This window comes from Natrix helvetica, assembly GCF_964273705.1.
Source record: "Natrix helvetica genome assembly, chromosome: 2".
Classification (NCBI taxonomy): Eukaryota; Metazoa; Chordata; class Lepidosauria; order Squamata; family Natricidae; genus Natrix; species Natrix helvetica.
The window spans coordinates 22,844,920-22,868,208 of NC_138552.1; the positions used below are offsets into that span (position 1 = coordinate 22,844,920).

A 23,289-nucleotide genomic window follows, 5' to 3' on the forward strand; every position below is an offset into this window, starting at 1 on the left:
GAATGCATTAACCAAATAATTTTTGGCTGTGTGATGCGGAAGAGATGCATTACTGGAATTTTGCAGCTTCCAACAACAAAAGAACATGGATCAAGCTTGATCAAACATGGGAGCTGAGAACAAGATGAAGGATTAGGTATTTGCTTCAGAAGAAAGTTCAACAATCAAGATTTTCTGCTTCTGCTAATGTATGTTTCACTTCCATTGTGAGCCATTGTTTAATGCTGTTTTTGTGACTAGCACCGATTGTGAAGACAACAATAACAACAAAAATAACACAAAGTACAAACTATTTTTCCCTTGACATACATTTATATGACTGGATTCCTGCCTGGGGATATATCTGCAACTTATACCATTTTCATCCAAAATGCAGAAAGAAAAGAAAAACAAGTGTGAGAAAGGAACATGCTTCTACCTTTCAGAATTTTTAGACAGGCCCAGCATGAGAATTTTCTTAAAATGTTTCAGATATAGGTCAGCTTCTGTAAAATATGTTATTATTTTTAATTCTCTTCCCCAAAATATTAGGGAATATGAACCTCCTATTGAAAAGTTACAACCCTTTGTGATAAATACACCTAATTCATATTTATTTATTCTAAACATAGATTAAATATCAGATAATTTATTTAACAAAATAAAACAAAGATTCATTTAAGAATAATTATTTGCAGACTTGGAATAATATAATGATAGATATCCTAAAATGGGAAAAAATTGTCTGGACTAGGAAGAACTGTAAAGGTAATAATTAACATTTGCAAAAGCTTAATTTCTTATTTCAAATTATTTCAATAATTATTGAACATACTAAATGAGTGACAGACATAAATAACTGATTTTAGATAGCCTTTAAGAGAAAGCCAAGAATCAAGATTAAGATTTTCCAAGACTTGAAAGCACATGATTGGCAGGCTTTTATTATTGGCTGCTGGCAATTCAACGGGTTATTGTTCCATTTATTGTTCATTGGATTACACAATAGATGGTGTCACTTTATGGACAGATTGCTTGCATAAATACTTTTGGTTTGATACCAACAGGAAACAAATCCCCTAAAACTGGTCAGACTTCATTCCTTTTTAAGAAACCATCATTCCTTCACATACATCCATTAGAAAGAAAAAAAAGCATTATTATGTATTGCTTTCCAGGATCTTCAATCAGGAGAAAAATCAAATTTGAAGCATCATAATAACTAAACAATTTCCAGAGGTCAAATGTGCCATACTTCTAAGTGTGTACATGCCTGTTTGCAAGATATGTACGAGAGAGAGAGAGGGAGGGAGACAGAGAGAGAGAAGAGAGAGAAGGAGAGATAGAGAGAGACGAGAGATACAGAGACAGAGGGAAAGAGAGAGGGAGTTATAGTACTAGAATTACAACTTTTCTCAATTCTTTCTTAGCTTTGAAATTAGTGTGCCACATCTGTCTCTTATCAAACACATTCTTGGTGTTTAGGTGATACACTCTTTTAGAAGAAGCATAATAAATGCCACAGATATCTTTAATCATTATAACTGTACAGTTGAATGTATTAAAACTTACCTTTTGGATTTGGATAGAAGTAGAGTCTGACTATAATAATTCACCAAAGGCAGCTACTTGAAAAAGATTCAGTGCCAGCTATGATCTCAAACCGCGAGAGCAAACTCAAAGGTTTTGTTTACAATGAATTAAACTGTAACTAAGCATGTAATTCGGTAGTAGAAGTAAGTCCAACTGAAATCAATCTTCGGGAATTTAGAAGGAAGTGCTTTATTTTGAAAGCCGCCCATTTTTGAAAAAAAAAAGTAATAATAATAGCTATCTGCAAAGCTTCCCTTGGTTGCTACAGTGGAACTGTAGAATCATCACATTGCCTTCTATTTAACTACTAACCATTTAAGACCTTCAGGATAAAATAATTTTAAGGTTACTGTTTGGCCACCAAACGTAACTTCTTGCTAACGCCTTCATCCTAACATCCCCGGATGACCAACATGTAAAGCATCTAATACATTCCTACATAAAGCATACGGAATAACAACTCGATCCCCCCACAATAAACAACCTTGTAACACTGAGAGTTCATCCCGTTTTGACCAAAACACTTTGAATTCCGGGCCCACGTTTCCCTTCGGCCACCCCCTCCAAACCCAAGTTTGAACTTGCTTTATTAAATTGTCTTTAGAAGAAAACCTTGCAACATCGTAGGAAGAAACTGGTCCTGAGTCCAAACAGTCAATGAGCAGCACCGGTACTTCGGGAGTGGGGTCTGGCAAAAGGTCCGGTAGTGGGCAATGGCTGAGTGCGTCTGCGTGTCCTAGAGTGGAGCCCGGTCGATGAATTAACTTGTATGAGTACGCAGCCAGGAAAACAGTCCATCTGGTCATGCGTGGAGAAAGGGAGACTGAAGTGGGGCGGTTTCCCGCCAAAAGTCCCAACAGCGGTTTGTGATCTGTAATCAGGTCAAAATCGCGGCCGTAGAGGTATTCGTGGAAACGTTTTACTCCAGCTACAGCAGCTAGCGCTTCCCTGTCCATCTGGCTGTAATTCCTCTCGGCCGATGAAAGAGTCCTGGAGTAGAAGGCAATGGGTGCTTCGTTCCCGTTTGGCATCCTGTGGCTGAGGACTGCGCCAACTCCGAAAGGTGATGCGTCGCAGGTCAATACCAGCGGTAGCGTCTGGCTATATTGGACTAACAGCGAGTCAGTGGTGAGCAGGCGCTTGACTGCGGCGAAAGCTGCTGCTTCGGATTGTCCCCATCTCCATGTTGCGTTCCTCTGGAGTAGTCGATGTAATGGCTCAGCAACGGTCGCCTTCTGTCTCAGAAAAACGCTGTAGAAGTTAAGCAGTCCGAGGAAGGCCTGCAACTCGGTCTGATTTCGTGGTGTGGGGGCGTCCTGGATCGCCTTAATTTTCTTAGAAGTGGGGTGTATGCCCTGACCATCGATTCTATATCCCAGGGATTCTACGCTAGGCACGTTAATTTGGCATTTCTCCTTTTTTAGGCGGAGGCCCTTTTCTCTGATTCTGGCCAAAACAGTTCTGACTCTTTTTAATAGTTGCTCCTCATTTGCAGCGGACACCAAGATGTCGTCGAAATAGGGGACGACTCCCGGTATCCCTTGCAAAAGTCGTTCCATGACGCTCTGGAACAGACCTGGAGCAATACTCACACTGAATTGTAGCTGGTTGCATTTGAATGTTCCTCTATATGTCACTATAGTTTGGGCCTCCGCTGTGGCGCTATCCACGGGCAACTGCTGGTAAGCTTTTGCCATGTCTAACTTAGCAAATATCTTTCCTGGCCCCAACGAATGCAATAGGTGTTGCACTACGGGCACAGGATATGCGCTTTGTTGTAGCGCGACATTAATTGTGCATTTATAGTCCGTGCAGATGCGGACTGATCCGTCTGGCTTGACTGGGGTCACAATGGGAGTTTCCCAGCGCGCGTGATCCACCGGTTCAAGGATTCCCTGCTCCACTAACTTATCTATCTCCTTTGGGCGGAGTGCAAAAGGCACTCGTCTCGGTTTAAGTCAAATTGGCGCCACTTTGGGGTGTAAATTGAATGAGATTGGTTTTCCCACATACTTACCAAGACCGGGGCTGAACACATCCTCGAATTCCTTAAAAATCTGCTCAGCGCTGCTGTTCTCCACGGCGTTGATTCCGGTGACTTCTAGCCCCAAGGATTCAAACCAATCCAGTCCTAGGAGGTTTTGTAATGGTGCGCTGGCGATGGTCACGGGCAGCTGGGCTACGATGTCCTTGAAACGGATCTGGAACGTGCCTTGGCCCACGATGGGGACTCGGTTCCCCTGGTAGTCTCGTAGCAGGATGTCTGGAGCACGTAGTTGGCTCTTTTTGAGGCTAGGGATAGCCTGTTTCATGGATGCCCATGAAATGATCATCAGGGACGATCCTGTGTCAACTTCCAGCTCGCAAGGTAAGCCCTCCAAGAGGACTGTGACTTTCAGCTTTTTAGGCCGCTTGGTGGGGACCTGACTTATTGTGGTGAGATACGTTCGCAATTCCTCTCTCTGGGTCAACTCTATCTCAGTATCTGTATCCTGCAAATACTCTCGTTGAGCGTCTTGATAGAACGCTCTCTCAGCTCTTTGTGTGTAATCTCTCTGGGAATACGCTCGCTCAGCTCCTTGTGTGTAATCTCTCTGGGAATACGCTCGCTCAGCTCTTTGGGGATTTTCTCTCTGGGTAAACACTTGTGGATTTCTCTCTGGGCGCCCTTTTTGATTTCGCCAAGCCTCTGGGTTGGGCTTCTGTTGGCGGTACGTAGGTGGCTGCCGTGAGGCAGGGACTTCGCTCCGGCACACTCGTGCGATGTGCCCAAGTTTGTTGCAGTGCGAACAAACAACGTTCCTGAACCTACAGGTAGACCGGGGGTGATTCCCTCCGCAGCTTGCGCAGGGCGGCAAACGGAATCCGGGTCTCCCCCCAGGCCTCATGTGACTGCTCTGCATCAGGTGACTGTCCTCGAACTCGGGATCCTCGTAGTCGGGGTTTGTGTCCTCGTAGTGAACTCTGGTTTGCCTGGGTGCTGGCTGGCTTCCGCTGAAACCGCGTTGTATGGTTACCGATGATTTCTCTGCTGACTCTGATGCCCTTGCTTCGTTTAGTGCTATCTGTAGGGTTAAATTTGGGTTTGCCAACAGCTTCTTTTGTAGTGAAATGTCTCTTAACCCACAGACAAATTGTGCCAGGATATGCTCGTCCAGATCCCTGAACTCGCAGTGAGTTGCTGCTTTACGCAGGGCTGCAACATATTGGTTGATTGACTCTCCCGCCTTCTGGTTCCGCGTGTTGAATTCCTGGTGGCAAACGTGGCGGGAAGGTTTTGGCGCGTAATGAGTCTGTAGAGCCTGTTGCAACGCTGTCCATGATACCGCTTGTATTGGAGTAGGCGCGGTGAGGTCTCTGGCCGTGTTGAAGACTTCCTTTCCACAGTAGCCGAGGAAGATGTTTTTCTTTCGGGCGTCGGTTATCCCCGTGTATTCGTTCGCTTCGAGAAAACACTCGAAACGAATCATGAAGGCTTCCCATTCGTCGTTCGCTGGGTCGAATGGAGCGGGGGGAGTGTGCATCGCCATCTTCTCTTGTTTGAATTTGCCGCGCTGCGGTGTCCTGAGATGGCTGCCGGAATTTCTGTCAAATTCCTAGGCTGGATCAAATCCGGAGATTCTGAAGAAGCGTTCTTCGTCCTATCTGTCTCTCGATCCCACCTTCGTCGCCAATGTTAGATCTGAGCAACGAGAGATCAGACTGCGGACACGAAGTGACTTAACAGCTCTTTATTAGTGGTAGTAGTGATCCAGCTTGCTCTGTGGTCGGAGGGTTCCCCTTTTATAGGAATCGGGTACGCCTCTCGACCAATCAGAACGATACCTGTTTCCCGCTGTAGCAGCGGACCAGAGAGGAGACTTGCTACGATATATGTTAATATCTAACAGTTACAACTTCACTAGAGCAGGAAAATGTCAACTTCACCCCATTAGTTGCAATCAGATAAATGTACAATCAATGAAATAAGTTTCTTAGTACAACTTTTTCCCAGGCATTTATATTTGTATTTTTATGTTGAGGATTATAAGAGACATGAGACATCATACGTATCGTGATCTCATTTATCCAGTGAGGTCATGATACAAAGGAAATCATTGTTGATTCAACCAAAGCTGGGGTCCAAGCAGTGAAACAGTAGGACAGCTTGCCTCCTGGAGTCTTCAGTGGTTTATCATTGGAGATTTTCAAGCAAAAGTTGGAGAGCCATTTATTTGGAATGGTTCAAAGATTTCTGCACTGGGCAGGGAATTATGCTAGAAGATTGCCTATGATTCTACGATAATGGCACCAAGAGTGATTTTCTTTAAAAAAAAACAAACCACTTTTTGCTGGCTCCAGACACAGATTATTGTAGACAAAAAAACATGCAATGAAAGGAAGCCTAATGTCAAATGCCAAGGAAATCAGGAGATCCAGGCAGTTCAAATGGACATAAAGGTTTATTGCAAGGTTAAATTCTCTACAAGAATCTAATCTACTAACTGCCAAAGCAAATTGGCCACAGGAATAAGAATCATGGGAATTCAAAATGGGCTTGATTTAGATCTCCAGGCATGAACGGACTCATGACTTATGACACATTTGACCTCTCCTTCAAACTCAGTCTGATCATCTCCTACAACTAATTCACTAATAGCAATCTATGACTAATTGATGATTTTGTTTACTGCTTATAAGTAGTCACTCAGATGTTCTGGGATTACATACATATATGTTATTATTTTGTATGTAAAAAGAATGAAATGTTAATGTTCTCTGTAATGAAGAGTGTGAAAAAAAATTACATGGACTGCCCCTTAATCATATTTCCATCATTTTTTCTTCATTATGCCTGCTCAGTACATAAAATGTGAGTGCTTCTAAAGCTGTGCAACTTGTGTTATGGGATTCTGTTCCTTGGTTTCTACTTCAGCTCTATTTCTTGAAAAGCTGATACAACTTTCAGCATTATTTGAAAATCTTGGCAGCTCTATGAGCAGTACTGTGAAAAACTATTCTTCTAGGTACATAGGCATATTCAATACTAGTTAGATGGAAGTTCTGGGTTACTTTCATTGCTTTTATGTAAATATTTAAAATATATTCTATTCTTATAGATTGATTGGTAAAATGAAATGTCTCAATAAAGCATTAATAAGAATAAGAAAATTGGAGTCTCCATTGGAAAAACAATCTTGTTACTACCGATATCTAAATATTCACTGCTCTGCAGTTAATTAATGTTCTCAGTATGTCTTTAATTGCATTTCAACAGTAGGAACAAATTCATTCCAAACACAACTTAGACATTTTTAATGATTTTTAAATATTACAGACATTTAGAGAGTTGTTAGCTTTAGTCATCAAAATTCCCAGTTCACTTAAGGAGGAGGAGGAAAATTCCAAGTGCTTTTCTAAGAATTCAATGTCCTCTTTCAGGATCTAATTGAAGAGGGAATGGGAATAATTTTAAATTAATAATTCCTATAGAATATGGATAGTTTCACAGAATCCTACAATCATGGTATTTGAACACACTATTTATGCCCCTCAGATACAACTTTCTGTTTCATGGAGGAGTCTAAATTAGGGATCCTTTGTGCTCACTGAGCTTGGTTGTTTTCTTGAAGATGTTTCATTACCCATTAGTCTGGTCTAACACTAACACTGGTGATGTTACCTAGTTCAGGTAATGAAATATCTGCAAGAAAACAACCCCACTCAGAGAGCACCAAGTGTCCCTCATTTCAATCCTGAGCCACAAATATTCTCTAAATGGAATCTAAATTAATCAACAGCTGTCCATCCACTGCTTAAAACATCCAGTAAAGGTGAGATCATCACTTGCTTGTGTAATTGGCTCCCCTGTCAAACTTTTTCCTGATGGAGCAAGGAAAAAAGCACCTAATGTTCAGGGGAGTGGGGAAATCTTCCTTTTTGCAACTCATGACTAATATTATGTGTCCTACATTCTGGGACAATGGCCTTTTTGATTGCTACATTCTTTCCTGTGTTTGAAAAGTGCTATCACTTCCCAGTTCCTTGTTGTTTCCTTTCAGGATTGAACATATACAATTCCTTGGTCTCCTCACACAAGATTTACTTTCCACATCCTTGATGTGATCTCTTCCACTTTGTTTACATGCTTCATAAAAACTGAGTTTTCACAAACACTGCTAGCATCCTAAACTGGAAATAGCAATCACAGTGGATTAATAATGTAACATAGACTGGAATGATGACTTCCTTTAATTTGAAAATTATATTAAATATTTGTGATTGCTATCTTCCCCCCAGCACTTACAAATATATATTTTTAAAAACTGTTCCAGGTATATCAAGTCAAAACTTGAGCACAGGAAACTTCAATTGTTCTTCTTGGCTTAGTACTGGTAAGTCTTGATAATGCTCATCAATATACATTTAGAAAGTTCTAAGATCTCTCTCTCTTCTGTAACTGATCCTCCTAGATGAATATGTTAAAAGATAACGACCATGTTTGATGATAAGGGTAGTTCAGTCACCTGCTTTCCTATATAAACATTTCCTTACACTGGCAGCATTCACAGATGCCTTAGTACAGGGCAACCTGCCTTAATCCAGTTAATATAGTGTATAAACAGGGCCAATGAGTGAACTTTTTCATGCTAAGTAGGGGATGGAAAAGCTATGGCAAATCTAGGCAGCATACTAAAAAGCAGAGACATTACCCTGCCAACAAAAGTGTGCATAGTCAAGGCTATGGTTTTTCCAGTTGCAATGCATGGCTGTGAAAGTTGGACCATAAGAAAGGCTGAGCGCCAAAGAAGTGAGGCCTTTGAACTATGGTGCTGTAGAAGACTCCTGCGAGTCCCTTGGACTGCAAGGCAATCAAACAGGTCAGTCCTAGAGGAGATCAACCCTGGCTGCTCTTTAGAAGGCCAGATCCTGAAGATGAAACTCAAATACTTTGGCCACCTAATGAGAAGGAAGGACTCCCTGGAGAAGAGCCCAATGCTGGGAAAGATTGAGGGCAAAAGAAGAAGGGGACGACAGAGAATGAGGTGGCTGGATGGAGTCGCTGAAGCAGTTGGCATGAGCTTAAATGACTCCAGAGGATGGTAGAGCACAACAAGGAACATTGTCCATGGAGTTGTGATGGGTTGGACACAACTTTATAACTAATGGAGATGAATGGAGATACAGGCAGTAAAATCACAAGTTGTGGCCTTGTTTAATAACTGCTTTGCTTAACAACTATGGCAGTAGTGAGGTAAGTCCATTGCAGTTACGTTTGAGCAATGCTACACTATTACCAACCGCAACCTTTGCCACCTCCAGACAGGGCAGGAATGCATAGTGCCACCCAGGGGTGGGTTCCTGCTGGTTCTAACTGGTTCACTAGAGGAGGTTCCAGAAATCTAGCGAGCCATTTAGAACCGGTTCCACCGGTGGAACTGCCCCTGCCCCCTCGCTCACTCCCCCCCGCCTGTCCGGAAGCCACTCCTTCACTCACTCCCCCCGCCCATCTGCACTACGATAGCCCCACCCACCACTCACTGATTGGCTGGCTCACCAATTGCCCCCCCCCACCTATAAGAGCAATCTAAACCCACTTACCTTTTTTCCTGCTTGGCTCTCTATTGCTGCCTGCTGACTCTGAGGAGATAACTAAGCTGCAACTAAGCGTGGGGTGGGGGGGATGGCGGCAGGCTAGCTGGAGCGGCCTGCCATGGCCCTGCACTATAAGCATTTGCGGTCTTGCAAGGATCCCGGGCTCGCTTATAGCGCAGGGCCGCAGGGCCTTATGGCAACCAGCAAGCATGAGGGTGGGGGTAGGGATGGCGGCGGGAGCTTACACGGCATGGCTGGCATCTTTGGCAAGTTCATGGACTCGCAAGGCCTTTGCAAGGTCCCCGGACTTACCTAAGATGCCTGGCTGCTAGCAAGCATGGCGCGGGGGTGGGGATGGCGGCGGGAGCTTACGTGGCACAGCCGGTCTCCTAGGACCTCCTACCATCCGCCTCCCTGTGCTCAGAAAAGCAAGTCCAAGGAGGTCCTTTGGTAGCGGGCAGGCATCCCAGAACCTTCCCGCCAGCAGAGGACTTACCTGGACTTGCTTTCCTGAGCACGAGGAGATGGATGGTAGTTTGCACCGCCCATCTCCCTGTGCTCAGAAAAGCAAGTCCGGGAAGGTCTTTTGCTGGCGGGCAGGCGCCCCAGAACCTGCCTGCCAGCAGAGGACTTACCTGGACTTGCGTTTTTGAGCACAGGGATATGGATGGTAGTTTGCGCCGGCTGCATCGCGCAAACTACCGCCCATTGCCCCGTGCTCAGAAAGCAAGTCTGGGCCCAACCTCATAAAGCGGTGAGGAAAGATCCGTGTTTAAAGGTAGGAGCCTTAACTGCTGCCGAGGCCTGCTGCTCGAAGAAGCAGGCGGAGGAAGTAAAATTTTGAAACCAACCATCTCCCTCACAAAGGGACTGTGTACAAATAAAACATTAAAACCTTTTTTTAAAAAGCATATAAAAAGAGGCAAAGATTATTAAAATGCTAAAACTGAATTTAAAAAGTTTTCAGTTTTCCCTTGCATCAAGGCTCTCCAACAGAAGAGTCTCTAGATAGCTCCAGGTTGAAATGAGGGGTCCTGGGTGCTCTCTGAACTTGATGGTTTTCTTGCAGACATTTCATTACCAAACTAGGTAACATCAACAGTGTTAGAAGGGTGTGGGGTTGGGGGGAAGGAGGAGAAAGATAGAAGGACAAAAAGGAGAAAGAGAAGGAGAAATAGGAGGTGGAGGATAGTGAGATCCTTGCTGCTTTCTGAGCTTGGTGATTTTCTTACAGACATTTCATTACCAAACTAAGTAACATCAGTGCTAGAAGGGAATGGGGTTGTAGAGAAAGGAGGAGAAGAAGAAGTAGAAGGACAAAAAGGAAAAAGATAAGGAGGGAGAGGACTGTGGAGTCCTTTGGTGCTCTCTAAACATGGTGGTTTTCTTGCAGGCATCTCATTACCCAACTAGGTGTCGTCATCAGTGCTAGAAAAAATGGGGTATACAGAGAGGAGGAGGAGGAGGAGGAGGAGGAGGAGGAGGAGGAGGAGGAGGGTGACAACTGTGTGGTCCTTTGTGCTCTCTGAGCTTGCTTGTTTTCTTGCAAATGTTTCATTACCCAAACTAGGTATTATCATCATCATCAGTGGTAGAAAAAGTGGGATATCTTGAGACGAGGAAGAGGAGGGGGGAGGGGGGAGACAACAGCGGGGTCCTTGGTGTTCCCTGAGCTTGGTAGTTTTCTTGCAAACATTTCGTGACCCAGCTAGGTATCTCACACCGATGACAATAAAACATCTGCAAGCAAACCATCGAGACCACGGGGCTTTTATTTCTTGATTTATTTAATTTATATGTCTCCTGCCTCATGGTCATCACGAACTCCTCATCAGGACCTTCCACAATGACCGGCCTCAGAATTACATCTCCACAATCTCAAATTTTATTTATTGTGTATAGAATATTTTTAATGGTTTTATTTTAATTTATTGTGTATAGAATATCTTTTTAAAAAATTATTTTAGGGAATTTTTATTCATTTATTGTTTATAGAATATGTTTATTACAAGAAATGTTATTCCTTTTTTGCAAATGTTTTATTTGTGATACAATATGTTGCTTTTAAGTGTACAGGTTGGTGCATGGTTTATGTGTCTCATGCACATGTGGCTGCTTTTCCATGGGCAGGCCAGGTTGGTGCAAGGCAGCTTTGCCAGATTTTGTGTGTTTCTGTGTGATACCTGGTTGCTTAGGTAATTGTGAGGTGGTTGCTGGTTCTGTAAGCTTCCTGGCACTGTCCTTTATAATTTCCCACAATGCCTTGATGATTTATATTCCATTGGCTTTGTCTTTCCTGTCCTTAGGGTTAGGGAAAAAAACTGGTCTCGTCTGCAGTCTTTTGGGGGAAAATTGTTATTTTTTTGGTGTTTTCCTGGCACTGTCATAGTTTGTGTGTGTGGGTGTGTAATGTCCCGCAGGTCATTAATAATGACACATTAATAATGATCAAGTACTATTTCCTTATACATTTTAATGACCTTTCCTTACATAATTGGTGTTTTCTTTCATACTTTTAGATTTCTAATTTCTGTTTCTGTTAGTTAGCAATTGATAAAACAAATCCCACGTGAAAAAGTATTTGATTTTCTTGATTTTAATTTTCATTTTATTCATTCCTGCACATTCTAATATTTATTCATTTTCATATGTTTGTTTTTCCACTGTTGTGCAAACACAATTCCAGCAGCTGTTAACATGTGTAAAATTAAATATTTATTGTATTCCCTTTGAAATGCCTAACCAAATATTACTGGTTTTAAATCCATATCTTGCTTTACCATTGCTTCTAACCATGACACCACTAACTCTTGAATAGCTACTTGGTCGGTCCTAAGTACTGAACCTAATTCATATATTTCTGTTTTTTGAACTGAGGAATAAATTTCAGAAAAAGAAATATGTATTGCTCTGTGAATCTACCTATGACATTCATTCTTGATCTAACTTCTTAGATGAAAAAATATATCTTTCCTGTTTGTTGGGGGACATCCTTCCTGAAAAGACTGTACATTGTTGGGTGAAAACAGAGGTCCCTTCTGTTACCTGTAGAGTAGTCCTCAGCTTACAACCACAATCGAGTTCAATATTGTTTTATTTCTTCTGCAGTTAGTATTATTTAACAGGATGAAGAGGCAACAGAGTATGACAGTCATCCTTCCTCTGTAAGTAGCTGTGTTTACTGTTTTGTGTGCTGGTTTCATCCTAATACAGTGCGTGCAATGGAAAAGTTCATTTCTGTGTCTCTTCTTTGTGCAGGCCATTCACTGGAGTCAGTGATACTGAAGACTGGCAAGGACAGTCATCTTCCTTCTGTAAGTAGATCTTTTATTGTTTTGTGTACTTATTTTAATCTTAATAAGTGCACAAAATAATAAATTTCCTTTTTTATATCTTCTTTTTGTAGATCATCCATTGGGGCAAAGAATGCAGTGACATCCGGTCATATGGCTGGCAAGCCACTCCCACTCCATCACATGGCCGGCAAGCCACTCCCACAAAGCAGGCCACACCTACAGAAGAGGTTCCAAAAAAAATTTGAAACCCACCACTGGTGCCACTTCAAGGAAAGATAAAAACTGTGTTATTGAAGAATGTATAACTTGGGCCTTTGCAACACATTGGGGATAGTATCCTCATAATTTTGTTACCTTATCCTTAATTGTATAGTCTTTACTTTTTAAAACTGCTTTCCACCTCTTCCCAACCTTCACCCCCTCTGCCCTATTCCTAATACATAGTTTAATGGGTTTTAATAATGGCTGTTGCTGTGGCAACCTGCTATAGCAACTAAGCAAAAGCCAAGATTTTATATTCAGAGAAAAAAACTTTACTTATGTGATTTCAGGGTTACTCGAGTAGTTTAGTATTTTTCTGTACTTTTCCTTGACATCAATTTAATGCAATGGAGGAGGAGGAGGAGGAGGAGGAGGAGGAGGAGGAGGAGGAGGAGGAGGAGGAGGAGGAGGGGAAGGAATATCATCTTGGCAACCTATGATCTCTAAAGATTGTTCTGAAGATCTATTGGACTAGGGAAGATCATATATGTTGCATGGAGTTCCTTGGCAGAATTTGGCTAAAATAACTCATTTGTTTTTAAAGACGACATCTCAATCCACAGAAAACCATACTATCGGGAAGTTGCTGAATTACAACTCACAATATGTCATTAATGATAAATATTAATGATGTTGTAATTCAACCTCTGGAGATCCATAACTGTGTATCCATAGTTCAGACAAATCTTACCTTTAAAGTTCTTTTTCTAAAGCTATTTATAGATGTCTTCTTCAGCCTTGGATCATCCATATGTCGTAAAAATTTCCATTTAGCTTCTTTGGTGTGTGGCAAGATAGCTATTTCTTTGAATATTTTTAGAGGCTTCTAATTCCATTCAAAAATTCAAACTGACTTTCTACTTCGAAAACCAGTTAAATTTAAAGATGGAATCCCATTCTTCTAACCGAATATGTACCAAATATGCATCAGATACCTACGTATATTGTGTATTATTTCATTTGTAGCAGAGGCTGGCAGTCTGCCATCTTGGACTCTAAACCCAGGATTTTTATCACCATTGTGCGGTTGAATTTCATTTGGTATTTTATTTAAAATTTCACTCTCTAGTTTAAACAACACTGGCTCTATTCATAAGTCTGAGGCAGCTCTACCCATTTTGCATGTTGCCCTCTCCACTGAACACCTGTTCACTTGTCCCTGACTGAGGAATTATGATGACTGGATGCTAGAATGTCAATCAAAGTATGGTGACAAAGGATACGTCTTCCCTGTTTATTTTGCAAAGCGCTGCAGGAACTGAAGAAAAATTCCGGAGGTGTTTGTAGAAGGAAGAGTAAAAAGAAAATTTGGAGTCCACCAGTAAGAAAACAAGTTTGGTAATATATATTTAGTGCCAGGGAAGACAAGTAGTCCTTGTTTAAGCATTTTAAAAATAACTCTGCCTCCCCATGTTCCATAGATTTGTGTTACCTCAGACGTATACTTAAAAATGGAATAGAAAAAATAATCATATCAAGAAGTGGCAAAACAATAGGCCCTTTAAGGAGAAGATGGGATTTGCTTCAATTTTGAAGAATGTTCTTTTCTATTTTATTATCTTAAAATTATTTTGTAAAAAACGGATAAAAGATAAAATATTATCTTCCATATTGTTGTAAACTGCGACTTGTTGAGTGAAATGTTCTTTCAGAGAAAGATGCTTTAAGTAATGGTGGTTACATGTTTGTCTCTACTAGTTTAGAAACAACAAGAAAAATGTCCCCAGAAAAAGGTTCCTAAACGTGATCCCAAGTTGTCACAATTTACCAAATTTATTTTTATTAGCTTTACATATGTAGCACTGTAAAGAAGATTAGTAGGGCTACCAGATTTGTCTTGCAAAAATACAAGGAACAGCACAGACGTATAAAACATATTACTACTTATGGCTGTGTATATGTTATCCAGATTTTTGCAGTACTAACCTGATACAGGTAATCATCGACTTATGACCATAAATTGGGACTGGAATTTTGGTTGCTAAGCAATGTGATTGTTAATCAAACAGTGGCTCAGTGGCTAAGATGCTGAGCTTGTTGATGAGAAGGTCAGCAGTTCAGCGGTTAGAATCCCTAGCGCTGCATAATGGAGTTATAACCAAGTTGCTAAGTGTTGACAATGAGTTGGTGGCATGTAAGCAATTAAAAGGAGTGTGGTGGCTCAGTGGCTAAGACACTGAGCTTGTCAATCAGAGGTTCGAATCCCTAGCGCCTTGTAACAGAGTGAGTTCCCATTACTTGTTCCAGTTTCTGCCCACTTAGCAATTCGAAAGCACGTAAAAATGCAAGTAGAAAAATAGGAACCATCTTTGGTGGGAAGGTAACAGCATTCTGTGCGCCTTCAGCGCTTAGTCATGCCAGCCACATGACCATGGAGACGTCTTCAGACAGTGTTGGCTCTTTGGCTTTGAAATGGAGATGAGCACCGCCCCCTAGAGCCAGAAACAACTAGCATGCATGTGCAAGGGAACCTTTATCATACCTTTACATGTGAATTACCCAATTTTACAACCATTTTATTGTGTTTGCTAAAGAAATCACCTAGTCATTATATGAATCACACAGAGGTTAAGCAAATATGACCTCCTCGATTGACTTTGTTGGACAAAGTGGCTGAAAATGGTGATGACATGTCCACAAGATCTGCAAACATAAGAGTCCAGGCACAGGGGAGTTTTCTAATCACCCTTGCAAAAGAGCAGTCGTTTTTCACCCCAGGGGATTCAAAAACAAACAATCCACAAGAGAATCAACCAGGTAGCACGGAGACAAAGACCGGAAGCCTGAAGCTAAAAGGTGGAGTCAAGTTTCACAGTTCATAAAGACAACGGAAGTGTGCCATCTTGCCCTGCCAGCTTCGGGTATTGTGGCAATAAATAAAGTTTTCAAAATTCAAAGTTCCCAAGGCTTCCAGATCTCATTGTCTTAAACCTTAAAGGTTTAAATCTGAAAATCTCTGTCTCCTGGACTCTCTTGGCTGTTCTATCTTTCTGATTGATTCTTCTTTATACTGACTGGACTCTCTATTTCATAAACAATGGCATCTAAAAGACCACCTCCTGGAAAATCAGGCTTTGCTGCCTCTGCCCCAACATCTGCAACCTCCAGTCCTAGCACACAGTCAACGTTAACAGCCTTCAAGCAAACTAAATCTACGGACTTGGAGCTTCATCAAATGCTTCAACAACTTCTACAGGGACAAGAGGAAATAAAGAGACAATTGAAGGAAATGAAAGAAGAAATTAAAGAGAACCAGGATAAAATTAATAAGAACTCACAGAGACTGGATCTTTTGGAAGATGGGGCAGCTGAGATGAAGGGGGGGATAGGGGGTGTGCAGAGGGGAAACAAAGAACTTGACACCCAACAAATGAAAATAGAGTTTGAGAGAATGTCTTTTTATCTTAGATTTCAGAACGTGATGGAGACAGAAGATGAAAACATAAGGGACATCATGACAACCATTTTGGCTGAGTATATTCAGAAGGAAAAACAACAGATGGGGTGGGAAATAGACCTGGCCTATAGAGTGAACTCAGCGTATGCTAGAACACACAATGTCCCCAGGGAGGTACACATTAAATTTCTTAGGAAAAGCACAAGAGATGAAATCCTGAATGCACAAAGGGGGCAAGCCTTGACATACAAAGATAAGGAGATAACCATTCTGAAACAGATCCCCAAGAAAGTGAGGGAGAAAAGAAAACTTTATTCGCAATTGGCGAATAAACTATACCCGAAGAGGGTGTGGTTTCGGTGGTTACTGCCTGAAGGTATGCTAATATTCTGGGAGGAGACAAGAGTTAGAATTAATACACCCATAGAGGCGCAGGCCTTTATGGAAAAAAATAAACTACTCCTAGAAAAACCAGAAAACACTTCAGTAGATGTACAAGACACGGGAGGGGCCGGAGCACTGCCAACTGGGGGAGATGGGGCGACATCAAGAAAGCTCAGATCACACAAATAAGTAAGAAAATCCTAGTGATATAAACTTACCGAAATTACCAATTGAATTTACCACACTGACTATAAGATCTGCAAACATAAGAGCCAGTTGCCAAGGGTCTGAATTGTGATTTCATGATTACATGATTACAAGATTAGTGGGACAGTTGTAACTGAGAGGACCAGGTTGCAAGTCACTTTTTCCAAGGCCATTCTAACCTCTAACCATGGTTAAACAAACAGTTGTAAATCAAGAACTATCTGTACGTCTATAGATTAATCTTTCAGATTGCTTAGCCCCAGAAAAGCCTGTGGTTTACAAAATAAGTTGAAACACCGAACAGCAAATATCCTGACAGTCAGTGCCAGATGTCTTTTGAGGCTTAAGCTGCATTTAAAATTCAGTATTTTTTTAAATATATAAGAATTATCACAGAAACGTATCTATTCATGTATCCAGAACGATGTTGTTTGTATACAAAATTCGTATTTGTTATTTAGAGAAAGCTTTGCCACTAGGGAGCGCCAGCCTACTAATTATCTGGAAAACCATTTTTCCTGCCAAAGAAAAAGGGGGGAAAGTTGAGCGGTTTCTAATGCGCCTTTAGATTCAGGATGGTGCAGGCAAACATCTCAATTATCTTTCAATTAGATTACGGTATTATTGATTTTAATATAAATATTTTGTGAAATATTTGATTAAATAATAAATAATAGCAGAATGGAATTTTGCAGTCATTTTAATTGACATTGATTGCATTGATTAAATGATTGTATTTTCATTGTGTTTAATTAAGTTTTGCATTACAATTAACAGAAAAAACAGTATGACGTATGTTTCTGAGCCAGTCAGCTGCAAGCAGTGTGCAAAGCAAAGTATTTTCCTTTTTTCTCTATTTCTCCAATATTGACTGAGCTCACTCATTTACAGGTAGTCTTCGACTTACAACAGTTCATTTAGTGACCATTCAAAGTTACAACAGCACTGAAAAAAGTGACCTATGTCCATTTTTCATACTTATGACCATTGCAGCATTCCCCATGGTCACATGATCAAAATTCAGAGGCTTGTCAACATGACAGTTGCAGTGTCCTGGGGTCATGTGACCTTCTGACAAGCAAAGTCAATGGGAAAGCCAGATTCACTTAACGACCATGTTACTAACTTAACAACTGCAGCAGGGGTGAAATTCAGCAGTTTCTGACAGGTTTTGGAGAACCGGTAGTGGAAATTTTGAGTAGTTCAGAGAAGCGGCAAATGCCATCTCTGGCTGTCCCCAGAGTGAGGTGGGAATGGAGCTTTTGCAGTGTCCTTCCCCTGGAATGGGGATTTTGCAGTGTCCTTCCCTGGAATGGGGAGGGAATGGAGCTTTTGCAGTGTCCTTCCCCTGGAGTGGGGAGGGAATGGGGATTTTGCAGTATCCTTCCTCTGGAGTGGGGAGGGAATGGAGCTTTTGCAGTGTCCTTCCCCTGGAGTGGGGAGGGAATGGGGATTTTGCAGTATCCTTCCTCTGGAGTGGGGAGGGAATGGAGCTTTTGTAGTGTCCTTCCCCTGGAATGGGGAGGGAATGGGGATTTTGCAGTATCCTTCCCCTGGAATGGGGAGGGAATGGAGATTTTGCAGTGTCCTTCCCCTGGAATGGGGAGGGAATGGAGCTTTTCCAGTGTCCTTCCCCTGGAGTGGGGAGGGAATGGCGCTTTTGCAGTGTCCTTCCCCTGGAATGGGGAGGGAATGAGGATTTTGCAGTATCCTTCCCCTGCCATGCCCACCAAGCAATGCCCACCAAGCCACACCATGCCCACCAAGCCACGCCCACAGAACCGGTAGTAAAAAAAATGAATTTCTACCACTGAAGTGCAGTGATTCCGTTAACAACTGTGGCAAGAAAGGTTGTAAAATGGGACAAAAGTCACTTCATAAATCACTTAGTAACATAAATGTTGGGCGCAATTGTGATTGTAAATTGAGGACTGCCTGTATTCTTGATAAGCCCGATACAGTTTCTCTCCCAAGTACCACATTCCTGGTGCAGCTGAGTTTCTCTACCTCCTACTAATTGTTGGGACTTCTGTAGAAGTTATTACTGTTTTATTATGATAAAAACATTAACATTTGGTTTCATCTGAGGAAGTTAAGCATCCATGGTGCTTTCATTTTCTTCCCAAAAGATGAATGATGTGAGATAGAGTGGCCTGATGAGAGAATCACAAGATAAAGAGTCCTCACATTGAAAGGGGTTCCAGTCCTAACCCAATTGCTTTACTATGTCCACTATGAGGTCTTATTACAACAATTCTTGAAATTAAGCAGGGGCAGATGCTAGACATGGAAATCCATTAGCAGCTCAGAGAAACAACCCCTTAGTTTTGCCTCTTGAGAAGAATGTAAAAAGCAGGAATGTCCAACTTGGCAACTTTAACATCTGTGGACTTCAACTCCCAGAATTCTTCAGCTCCCAGGGGAATTCTGGGAGCTGAAGTCCACAGGTCTTAGAGTTGTTGAGTTTGGACACCCCTGGTATAAATGTATCCCTGTGATTTCTAACAGACACTCCAAGAAACCCTCACTTCCGTAGCACCAACATTGAAAGGATAATTACTCCAGTGGGAGAAAATTAGAAACCCACTGTGGCATCTGGCCTTTGTTGATGGCTCTCTTTGCCTTTCCCGAACTGTAGAACATTTGGTACCCACTGTAAAAGTGGAAGAAAAGAACTTGGAAAATTGCAAGCAATTTGAGCTCCTTCAAGCCTTCTCTGTCTCTCCCTCTTTCTCCCCCTCTGAAAAAGGAGAGGCTTCCCATTTGCCATTTACAACATATCTTTTGACTCATCACCTTTATGGCACATTATGGCACATAAAAAATACAGTAAAGTAAACTGTAAAATTCGTCTGGACAGCCATACTTGGCAGCAAAGACACAAAGGATAATCTTAATGCCTTCCTGCCATCTCTTTGAATTTAATTTCTGGAGCTCAGGTCTGACTGAGCCAAGAAGCAAAAGCTGAAACAAATGATGGGAATGATTTGATGCATCTTTTTATGATTGCAATACATGAAATGAGCCTGTTTATTTGTATATTTACTGGACAGAAAGGAAGGAAGGGGGGGGGGGAATCAGCTTTTATGGTGCCTTCATCTGGAGATGGGCAAATGGAAATAAAGCAGATGTTATGTGTGCCTGGCATGGAACTGAGCTGGAGATAAAATCATCAATGACTACATTTCTGTGCCAGGCTTCCCTTAAAGACCCAAGAATGGAACCAGAGAACAAAACAATGCCAAAAATGCTTGTCTGAGAAAACAGTGGGGATTTTTTTTAAAAAAATTTTTTTTGCAATACTTTGTACACCTTTTCAAAATTGTACAAACAGGTCAGAGAAGGGATTGTAGCTCAGCGGTAGAACATAAGGCATGCTGAAGTCACAGGAATTTGTTTAACATTTATAGTCCAGTCAACATGCAGTTGGTTGGACATTGTGGCCTTCTAACTAGTCTTCAACTCTTCTATGATACTGCTTGCTTTTAAGATGGTACTTTGAACAAATCCAGGGATTATGCTAACGAATCAAGCTAAAATATGTTAAAATGACTGATTTTGGCCTGGTATAAAGTGTGACTCTGCCCATAAGGTTCCAACCAATGTTTTAGGGATTATTGTGATTATCAATTTGGGCATCATGGAAACTGTGACCAACAAGGATCATTGAATCCAGCTAGTGGTTCAACGCAGCGAGTTAATACAAGAGGCCTTCACCTCAGACTGAGGAAAAAGTACCAGGATGAAATAGCTCAACTTCCCTGATTCAATCACCTCCAAATGGTTGATTACTACTCCCATAGTCCCAAAACACTGTAAATAGTATCTTGGAATACTATAGTTGAAGTCCATCATATTTGGGGGATCTAGATAAGGAAAGAATGAGCTAGATAAATGAAGAATTTAACCTGGCATTTTAATCCCATGGTGAATGGGTGCTCACTGATAAGATTGGAGATGGCCTAGCTAGAATTTGAGATGGAGGATTCAGCATGTGAAACTGTCATGGCATGAGGACAAGTCATAACCACCTTCTTAAGCATGCAAATACTTTAAGAGAAATAACAATAGAGCTTAACAACAAAATGGAAGACATTTTAGAGCAGTATCATGCCAAAACATGAGAAATATCAGGAAAAAAAGCTGTTCCTAGAGCAAAGGTTATTTCAAATGTGCAGGGACATTTTTGAGTCTGTAACAACTGTGCTTACCGTATATGTTATTTCTCTTCTTGAAAGAACTCAGAGGGTGATCATAACTAAATTCCCATTTGAGTGTGAATGACCAGGAGTGTCTGCAAGTGGGATGGGGGGGGGGGGATGCCAAGATGTCAGACATGACCTCATGATAGTAGCTTCTCCCATTCAGAGGTGGGTTTCTACCGGTTTGCATCAGTTCAGGCGAACCGATAGTGGTAATTTTGCTTGGGTCGCAGAACCGGCAGCGACCCAGGCTAGCCACACACCCAAACCAGTTCCCCGGTCTCTTCTGCCACTGCCGGTATGTTTCTGCACATGCACAGAACAATTTACAGTCAACTGTGCATGTGCGAGCAATGTGTGGCTGGCACGCACACGCGAAGCGAACCGGCACCAACCGGTACAGGAACCCACCCCTGCTCCCATTGTATGTACAAGTAGAGTTGAAACATATACAAAGAGTTGGGCTTTGATCACACAGTTGTGCCCCCCAATGTGGCTTTTTGACCAATGCCCTGTGAATGGTATTAACTAAACAGACATTATCTCCTTGGCTGACATTGTACTCTCTTATGAACCTTTTCTAAAATAAATTAATGTAAGTTTGCATCATCTTTCCAAAGATAGAGCCAGTATAATATCAAATTGCTGGTCTGAGTACTGGACTGAGGCCAGGAAGATTCACACTCTGTCACAAAAACTCAATGGGTGATTTCAGCTAATTGCTTTCTTTCAGTCCAATCTACCTCACTGTGAGAAAAAAAGGGAGCAGGGAGTCCTTGACACCATGCCTCAATCTCCTGATACCTATGAAAAATGGGATATAAATTGATCAAAGTGATGAATTTTAAAAAATCCCCCACACCACAACCTGTTCAGGTTATACAAACATTAAGCAGAAAATCCCAATTTGCTAAGAAATAGCCATATCTTACGGGGAAAAGAAGAGATGCAGTGGCTCAGTGGGTAAGACACTGAGCTTGTCAATCAGAAAGGTCAGTAGTTCAGCGGTTCGTATCCCTAGCACCACATAACGGAGTGAGCTCCCGTTACTTGTCCCAGCTTCTGCCAACCTAGCAGTTCGAAAGCATGTATAAATGCAAGTAGAATAAATAGGAACCATTTTGATGGGAAGGTAACAGCTTTCTGTGCGCCTTAGGCGTTTAGTCATGCCGGCCACATGACCACGGAGACGTCTTCAGACAGTGCTGGTTCTTCAGCTTTGTAACAGAGATGAGCACCACCCCCTAGAGTTGGGAATGACTAGCACATATGTGCAAGGGCAATCTTTACCTTACTGGAAAAAATAATGATTCTTTGAATAGAATGCTTTCACTTTGTTTTATTTGACTTTGGCTTAATTTAGCACGCCTGCTTAGTCATTTGTAAGTTGCAGTTTGTATTTTAATGGTCTATATGAACCCAGCCAATTGTTGTTTATAGAACAAACCCTCAAAGGCTCTGTTTCTTATGCCAAAAAATTGACTGCCCGGTCAGTTTCATCTACACTTTTGACATTCAGATATTCAACAGCCTTCTAACCTTTTCCTTTAAGAAAGAGAAAGGATTGCTGTGTCTAAGGTGTTTCAAGCAACAATGGGGGGTGTTAAGGGGGCTCCCTCTCTTTGATAATCTGAACAGGCGTTTCAGAGCTGCATAAAAGAAACAGTGTGCTGTTAACAGGATCAGGAAGCATCAAGCCACGACAGCATCTGGAGCACTGGAGGCAATATAGCCCCATGTAATTACGTTAATTGCGTATAATTGCTTTCAGAGACCCACACATGCTGCTTTGAAGGTAGGCATTATCAAAGGGGTTTAGGAAGTAACTTCATCAAGCATACAAACCTCATATTATAATGAGGTAGTCTTACTTAATGGGCCCAGGAAATATTAGGAGCTGTTGATGCTGCATTTTCCAACCATCAAGAGTTTTTGTATATATATTGCAGCTATAGAGAAGCTTAGTAAATACCTAAAAAATAAAATTGGAGGGACCATAACTTGATTGGGGCTATGGAGGAGTTTGCACATCTCAAAAGTGCTTCTTCAGGAGGCAACTGGACTTTCTTGTTTGAAGACATTTCAATTCCCATCCAAGAAGCTTCTTCAGCTCTGGCAGGATAGTGGGGAATGGAAGGATTTATATTCCTTGCAGACAGCTGGTCATTTGCATTCTTTTAGAGAGTCTTTGAGGCCACTGGGAGGTTTATCGGTATCCTCAGGGTCACCTGAGCAGTGCTCTTGGCTCCTGTAGTCTGCCATTTTTCTCTGGAAATCCATTCCTACTCCCACACCATTCAAAGGGAAGAACACTCTTTGAAGGGGTTTGGAGTTTCTGTAAGACACAATCCATAGTTTAAGGTAGAACTAGAACTCCCAGTTTTCCAGTTATATG

The 23,289-nt window shown here is 41.7% G+C and overlaps 1 protein-coding gene across 1 annotated transcript in view; it reads right to left on the reverse strand.

Annotated features, from left to right (window-relative positions):
* The window catches only part of LOC309386091 (complement component C6-like), a 64,552-nt gene extending 62,833 nt beyond the window's left edge, over positions 1–1,719 (reverse strand). Inside the window, exon 1 of the mRNA XM_081941096.1 lies at positions 1,552–1,719. The gene's annotated coding sequence lies outside the window, so the exon portion shown is untranslated. The remainder of the gene's footprint in view (positions 1–1,551) is intronic.
* Between the last annotated feature and the right edge of the window lie 21,570 nt (positions 1,720–23,289).